Source organism: Arvicola amphibius, chromosome 1 (genome assembly GCF_903992535.2).
Source record: "Arvicola amphibius chromosome 1, mArvAmp1.2, whole genome shotgun sequence".
Taxonomy (NCBI): domain Eukaryota; kingdom Metazoa; phylum Chordata; class Mammalia; order Rodentia; family Cricetidae; genus Arvicola; species Arvicola amphibius.
Window position 1 is genome coordinate 169153781 of NC_052047.1, and position 8911 is coordinate 169162691.

The window sequence follows — 8911 nt, forward strand, 5'->3', positions numbered from 1 at the left end:
TATCCAAATATAAATTCTATCAGTCACTCCATTTTGGTCAACCATTTCATTATTGCCAACACTCGGCACTTTCTGCCTCTTTATTTTAGTCACTCTGGTGGTCTTGCCATGGCACGGGGTCATGGTTTTAATCTGGACTCTGTGGGCTAAGGCTGTCATACACGATTTCATTGTTGTGGTAGGCATGTGGCCATCTGCTCTGATGCAGTCAAGACTCTCATCAGTAAGCAGCCTTTACTGACTTGCAAAATTCTAATCTACTTTACACGTGAGCTCCTTTTCAGACGTATGTGTTGCGAATACCTTCCCCCACCGTGTAGGTTGCCTTTTTATAACCATAATGATATCTTTTGATGAACAGAAGTTTCAAATTTTAAAATAGTAGCATTATTCATATTTTAAACTTGGCTAATGTTTTCTATGTTCTGTTGAAGTAATCTTTGCCTTCTCTAGTGTCTCAATGCACTCCTCTGTCTTATTCTAAATTCTTTATTTTTTTGCACATTTGGAAATGAGATATTTTCTAATTGAATATAGTTCATGATGTGGGATTGGAAGAAAGCAAGACTCGCTTTTTTTCATGGCTATATAACAAACTTCTCTGGCATGAAATGTCATGCCTTATGTATTTTTTTAGTGAATTAGGACAAATTATTTGTCAACTTCAAGTGTTTTCTGCGTGAGTCTATGGTTGTCACCTTCTCCAGATCCAGTCAGTGCCATGAATTCTTTTATCACACATTGTAACAATGGCATCAGGCAGTATACATTCATTTGTGCCTAGTGTGTCATTCAGCATGGCTTTAGACAGTCTTCACACTGTTGTACATTAAAGTATTGAATTCCTTCCTTTTCGTGACTGAATAATATTTCACCAAACAAATCTATTACCATTTTAAAAATCTATTCAAAATGTATTCTGTCGACAAACATTCACTTATTACAGACAAACCTGCTATGAACATTCTGGTTTGTATCTTATGTCCATATGCTTTTATAGCTTTTGAGTAAGTACAAAAACACTGACCTATTTCATGATGCCACTAGATTATTATGCAGTTTTCAACAACTTGTAAGAGTTCATGCTGCCCTTATCCTCACCAGCAGTTGGAATAATGAATTCATCCATGTAGCCATTCTGGTCATGATGGTTGATCTTATATATTAACGAGATGAGTTCATGGGATGTCCAGGTAGTTGGCTAAATATTATCTGTGGTTTTGTCTCTGAGAGTAGTTATGGATGAGATGAAAATCTGAATTGGTGGATTAAATGAAATAGTTTGACTAATGTTGGAGGGGTATATCATACAGACTCATTGAAAGCCTTAGGACAGTAAGAGGCTGGGGGGGTGGATAAAATCTTTTTTGCATGTGAATTCTGACTAGAACTTGTACCATTGCCTCTGCCCTGAACCAATTCTTTATAAAAAAAAAAATCACACAATCACACAATCACTGACACACCCGCACACAGGTCAATCACGGACACACATGCACACCTGCACACAGGTCAATCACGGACACACATGCATACCCGCACACAGGTCAATCACGGACACACATGCACACCCGCACACAGGTCAATCACGGACACACATGCACACCCGCACACAGGTCAATCACGGACACACATGCACACCCGCACACAGGTCAGTCACGGACACACATGCACACCCGCACACAGGTCAATCACGGACACACATGCACACCCGCACACAGGTCAGTCACGGACACACATGCACACCCGCACACAGGTCAATCATGGACACACATGCACACCCGCACACAGGTCTATTGGTTCTATTTCATAGAGGTCCCTCATTAGCTCCCTAGTGGATGTGTACTGCTATTTCATTGTGCTTTTAATATCTTCGATAACTAAGGACACTGAGCACATTTAACTCTTTTTCAAAAAATTGCAAACCTTCCACTTGGAAATGCCTCTCAAATCTGTTGCCCGTTTGACCTTTAAACATCGTTTGCCCACAAAATTGGGACTGTTTTATTATCCCCTTATTATCAGATTAGAGGAATTCTTTGAGACGTTTGTTCATTCTTGCATTGCTGGGGGCTGAACTTGGGCTACATGAATTTTGGGCAAGCTTTCTACTACTGAGCCATATTCCCTTCTCACTCCTGTCTTTTTCCTCCCACTCCTCTCTTTTTGAGATAGACTCTGACTCTATTGCTCAGACTGACTTCAAACCACTCCTCAGGCCCTGGTATCCTGAACAGCTCAGACTACTGGCATGTGCCACTGAGACAGGTTGCTACTTAATCTATTAATGGTGATCTTTCTATTGATTTTTATTTTGATCAAGTTCCATTTTGCTTTGTGGTTAGTAATCTCTCTGCCCTCTGAAAGGATCCCATACCTATCCTAAGGTTAAGATGATTTTCTTCCAGATTACCCATTGGTGTATTGCCTAAGTGGAATATTTTTGAATAGCGTGAACTAGAGATCAGCGTCATTTCCCCTTACCGATACCTGGTTATTTCAGTGCTGTTTGTTGAAGACGATTCTTCCTTTCATTGAATTTCTTTGATACCACTTAAAAATCTAACATGATCGCTAAAGTATAAATCTATTTTTAGGCTCTATTCTGTTATATACCAGTCCCCTTGCTGTTGTTCAGTTTCTATCAATTTGTCTTTCTTTGTTGTCTTCAGATTGGATATTTTTAATTAGTCTATCTTAAAGTTCTGTGGTACTTTCTTCGTGGTTATCAAATTGGTTTTTAAGACCACTCTGATTTTTTTTTTTACATTTCAGATACTATATTTTTTCAGTTTCAAAAATCCTCATTTGCTTTTTTCTTTTCTATTTCTTTACTGAGACTTTCAGTTTCCTTTCGTTATGCTAACATTTTACTTTGTATCTTTGAGATATTCATCTTAACATCCCAGTCTGATAATACATAGCTTCTATCATTTATATGCCTTATTATTATTGAATGATTTTCTGCTAAATTATAGGCTTCTTTATCTGACTTCTCTCCATATCCAGTGGAGACTAATTTTTTTCAAGTTTGATTTTGGACAATTTTATAGATTTGTATAAGCTTTCATATGGCAGGTCTAGTCCAAGGCACATGAGGTTTATTTAGCAGATCTTTTTTTTTCTTCGGCATCACATGAGGGCTGATTTACTGAGGGCCCTCACGCTGGCAGAACCCCAGCCTCCCCTAGCTCCACACCAGCTCTGGAACCCCCACACAGCTTTCCCTGCCTAGACACAGTCTTTCTCCTCATTGGCACTTGAAAGTCTTAGGCAGGGATTTAAGGGCATCAAACTCAGATTTGGAGAACTCAAGCCCTTGTGATTTTCTTCTCTCTGCTTAGGATTCCATCCATCTCAACAACAGCTATTGTTTTCTTTGTTTCTCTCTTGTCTTACGGTAACATTAGGTTCATCTGTGGTTCTTGCTTATTCCTCACTGTAGTGAAAAGCGTTCGTTAGACTCTGGAATGCACGAGGGGCTCAGAAGTGGCTGTTTAGCTCCCAGAGCCCCTTTCTATTTTTTCCATGAGCAAAAGACACACACGCCCTTAGTTCTCATCTCTTCTCCTATTTTATCAAGACTTTCTCTTTCCTTTCTCCACTGCCTCAGTTGGGTTTAAATTGGTGTCTAAACTCTTATATGTGACCTTGTCCCAATAGCGGCTTGGGTAGTTTAGTCTTTAGTGTCCTGGAAACCGTACAAATCTAACATCTCAGATTCTACTGTCTTCCCTGTCCTTAAGTACTAAGCTCAAGCTTTTCTGTTTCAGAGTGTGTTTTCAGAGCCTATTCTGGCCCCTTCCATGGGGTACCTGCTGCTGATTTTGCAGTTCTAGTCTAAGGGCCCCCACTACCCTCTCCAACTTTCTCCTGAACAGATGTTGACAGATCTTGCACAGTGTGTTTTTTATTTTGTTTCATTTTGTTATCACATGTTTGTATTTTAGGACCTGAAAACACTTACCATACTTCATTATAGATGTCATGGTTGGGTTTTTCCCCCTATTTCTTTTACTTTGCTATTTCTATTTTATTAACCACTTGGGCATATTCACTACCGAGGCCAATCACCTTAAACTCTTTATATAATTCTTAACACAAATACATAGTCTTTGTCATGCAAGAACAGAAGATAGTCATCAATTCTTGCACTAAATTTTAAAACCTCCAACATTGCACTGAGTAATTTTTAAAATTCTATCTAGAATTAAAGATAAAAATTGTTTAGCAAGTATTTTAAATTTATATTCCCTATCAGGATTGGAATGTATGTACATAAGAATGAACATCAGTTAAAAAAGACACCGACCATTGTCCTTTTTACTGGGAGATCTCTAGAGGCCTGGGAAGTCCTGACAAATCTCAGTGTCTTTGTTTGCCAGGGGCTTTCACCAGCAAATACTCTGACAATGTAATTTGTGACTGGAATTTTGGAATACTTCACTTTGGACTAGACTTCCTGAGGGATTAGAGGTTAAGGTATTAATGGATGCAAGATGGGATTAAGAAAAAAGAAAGCCACATGAATAGTTATCTAGTCTAAATAATTATTCTAGATACCAGCGATTTGGAGGAGGTTTTCTGGTTGGCCGTTCTGTGTCCATTGTGGCCTATTGTATGCTGGGAGGACAGTGTGTTCCAGGGGATGATGGAAGTCTGGAGAACACAGCCCTCAAGGATCTTGCCTGATGCATTTTCCTTTAGCAGGTTCTGAGTTGTATCCCTTTTGTTACAATAAAACTGTGTTTTGTGAGTCATCCTAGCATTTTATTGAAACTTGAATAGGTAGAAAAGAACCTCGACTTTTCGGGCAGCTGCCACAACAAAGGTTCCTTGGTGCTATGGTTTGCTAGCAAACCTCCAGAAAAAGTTACAGTCAATGTAATGGCACTTATGAAAAGGTGAGGCCTTCGAGAAATTACTAAGGCATGAGGGCTCCTCCTACATGAATAAGATGAAAGCCCTCTTCAAAGAGGCTCCCCATTGCATTCTGCCTCTCTTATCCTTCTGCCTTCAACTGTATGAGGACTCAGAGTTCTCCACTCCAGAGGATGCAGCAACAAAGTACCATTTGGAAAGCAGAGAGCATCCCTCATAGGACAATTGATTCCACCATCCTTCTGATTCTGAGCTTCCTGCTCTGCAGACTGGGAAGAAATAAATTTCTGTCCTTTGTGAATTACTCAGTCTCAAGAATTTTCTCTCAACAGTACAAACAGAACCAAGACTTTTGCAGAGTTCCATAGAATGATGAGAAAGTGGAGTCTCAAGCTAGGTCATTCTTGCAAAATATTACACCAGCTACCTGTGGAATGTGGCCTTATTCCTGGGCACAAGGTGTTGTAATTTTAGCAAAAACCTTTAAGCATATTTGACAAATAAACATAGCTATATCATGTACTGATACAAACCAATTTAAAAGGTGTGCACTAAAATGACATATTGGGACAAGAAATTTGCAACAATGAGAGAATTTAAAGGACACAGAGATTACAATAGGATTTGCCACTGTGATTCCAAAGTGTCCAATTCTTTTCCTGCCACACATCTGCCCAGAGTTCATGATGTGGCTTCAGCAATAAGGAACAATGGGATAATGAGACTCAAAGATAACAGAATGATAGCTTAGCATAGATCTGAAGCAAAGCCTTGCTGGGTCACTATCTCCACAGCCGCCTGCAAACAAAACATGCCAGCTTTGTCTAGGCCGCCATCCACCTGGGGAGACAAGGCGGGAAGTACAAAGGCAGAGAACACAATTAGACTTAGGAAGACTTGCATTCCACAGTAGGGAAGAGATTGCGTCCCTCTCTCCCATGCAACCCGGCAGCGAAGGGATTCTACTCTTGTAGCAATTTAGCTTTTGAGTTGTAGGCAGTCACATCAGGACAGAGATTGCATCACAGAACAGAGAGACAGGAAGAACAGGGATCCTTGGATAGTGTGGTGTGTGGTATGTGTGTGTGTGTGTGTGTGTGTGTGTGTGTGTGTGGTGGTATGTGTGTCTGTGTATGTATTTGTGTGTTTATGTGAGGTGTGGTATGTCTGTGTGGTGTGTATGTATTAAGAGTGTGGTGGGTGTGGTGTATATTTGTGTGTGTGTGAGTGTGTGTATGTGTGTGTGGTATATTTATGTGTGGTGTGGTATGCCTGTGTAGTATGCATATATTTGTGTGTGTGTGGTGTGAGTGTATGTGTGTGTAGCGTGTTTATGTGTAGTATGGTATGCCTGTATGTATCTCCAGTGCTGTGTGTATGTGATATCTGTGTGTGCATGCACATGTGTGTGGTATGCATTGTAATGTGGTATGTGTATCTCTCTGTGTGTGTCTGTGTGTGTGTTTATGTGTGGTGTGGTATGTCTGGGTGATGTGTATGTATGTGCAGTGTGGTGTGCGTGTGTGTCTATTTATGTGTGTGGTGTGAGTGTGTGTGTATTTGTGTGTGTATGGTGTGAGTGTGTGTGTATAGTGTGTGGTATATGTTTATGTCGGGGGAGAGAGAGGAAGAAAGAGAATAGGGTATGTATCTATCTTGTACCCACATTCTAAGCTACCAAAAAGTTACCTACTAGTCAACCTAGTCAACACACAGTTGTGTTTTTTTTTGATTTGTTTTGTTTTGTCTACTTCATGATGTTTTCTTCTGCCTGCATTCTCTTTTCTCTCTTTGGCAAGTATGGCAGGTCATGAACAGACCCACCACACAGACTACTCCAGGAGGCACAGTGATTATATTATGGGCACAAAATGGAAGCCTGACCTCTGACATAGCACAGATTTTGCTATGAAAAAGTTCCTATGCACCCCAAACAGCATAAAAAACAACGACTGGATGAGCTTATATCTCATTTGGGGTCACATCAATCATCAAATCTCCATTTTTTTTAAAAAAAAAAAAAAGGAACAAGGAGATTCCAGGGAGACAAGTGTGCACCTAGAGGTTTTCTCCTGGACACTTCAGCAGGGTGGGCAGTTTACAAAGTAAAAATCACTTTGGACCAAGCCCAAGTTGTCATTCTTATCGCTATTCTAAACTTGAGCAGAGCGTGCGGTCTGGTGGAGGTGTGCCTTGCTGTTCTAATGATGTTGGTGACTGTGGAGCATGGGTGCTTGTGCTGCAGCAAACGGCAGGGGATCACTTGTCCAGACAGACTGCAGCTGCTGGGGCCTGTCTTCATATCACACGGAAAGCCGTTCAGGCTTTAGTCTTAGGATTGGTTACTTTCTGTTAGAGTGCTCTATTAGGATAGAGGAGAAGAAGATGTGAAATAGAGAGGAGCAGAGAGATAAGGCAAGGGCACTCAGTGACCATCGGAGCTCATCTGGCATTTAATGACATGCTCTGCGCCAGCTGTCAGTCACCTACATGCAGGGTGTGGGCTGTGCCCAGTGGAGAGAGGTGCACGGTCCACTAGCTGGCTTTAAATTATTACACTTCTTTATTTGTTTGTTCACATGCATGAGCACATGTCTGTGGGTATTGCTGTGCCATGGTGCATGTGGTCAGAGAACAGCTCGTGAAAGTCAGTTCTCTTCTTCCACCACATGGCACACAGGCATCAGACTTGTGTCGTTGGGTGTGGTGGCAAGCGCTCTGACCTGCTGAGCCATCCCACCCACCCCCAAGCCCAGTTTCAAATGTTTGTTTCTACCATACAGAGTCATTGACTTTCCCTTGTCCCCGAGAAGTCACTCCTGTCCCCGCTGTATGAAGCCAGCCATGGTAAGAATAGCTCACTTCTCTGGCTGTCCTGAGCTTTGTCGGGTTTTGTCTGACTTCCCTGTGTGTCTCTATAGTGCCTATGTAGGTGCTGTTTCTGTATGGTGTTCCATTCATCTGAAGACCACTGTGCTTTCTTATCCTTATATTTCAGTTTAGGCCGGGAAAAGGGAGGGGGAGGGGGTTGGCAGACTCACAAGCAAGATGGGCAGAGCCTCTGGTTTTCTAGAGACAAACTTTTCCTTACCGCTTTGTGAGGAAGCTCTTCTGCTAATGCATGTTTTCAATTACAAGTAATGTATCCCTTGCCTTGATTTACATATGGCACCTACACTTCCTTTCCCAGAGGATAGGAGTCAAACATGGAAGGCAGTGGTTCTCAACCTTCCTAACGCTGCGACCCTTTAACACAGTTCCTCATGTTGTGGTAATCCCCAGCCACTAAATCATTTTTGTTGCTACTTCATAACTGTACTTTTGCTACTGTTATGAATCATAACGTAGATATTTCTTGGAGATAGGGGTTGGGCAAAGGGGTTGTGATCCACAGCCTGAGAACCACTGATGTAACACAAAAATACTTTCCTCTGTTGGGGAATTCAAGCAAACCCAGTAATTTTATCCCTTAGCCTGTTCTGTTTAACGCAAGCGTTCACAGACCCCACAGAACCCTTCATAAGCATAAGAGATAAGACCCTGACCAAGTGTCAAGCACAAATTCTATTTTAAGTAGCAAATAATAAACAGATGAGGATGATAAAATTGCAGCAGAAGCCCATCACAAATGTTGATCGTCTTATTGTTTTAGACCAAGTCTATCTGTGTTAAAGTCCACAGGCAAGTGGACTTTTAGATGGGAGACTGGACATTCACCTGGTGCCAAACTGATAACACACAATGGTTTCTAATCACAGGAGGGCAAATAGAATCGCACAATGGGAGGTTCTGATTGCTTAGGCTCCAGAGGAAGTTAACCTCAACAAATTAGTGAGGAATGAGTTAGGAGTTCTGCCCCAGACATAATAAAACATGAAGTATACAATTCTATACAATAAGCTTCATGTATTCACCATGGTCTGCTTGAATCTACTAAGCTTTTCAAAATTACTCTCGCAGGGCTGGGAGTGTGGCTCAGTTGGTAGAGAGCTTACTTAGCACGCATGAGTACTGTGTAAACTGGTTCTGT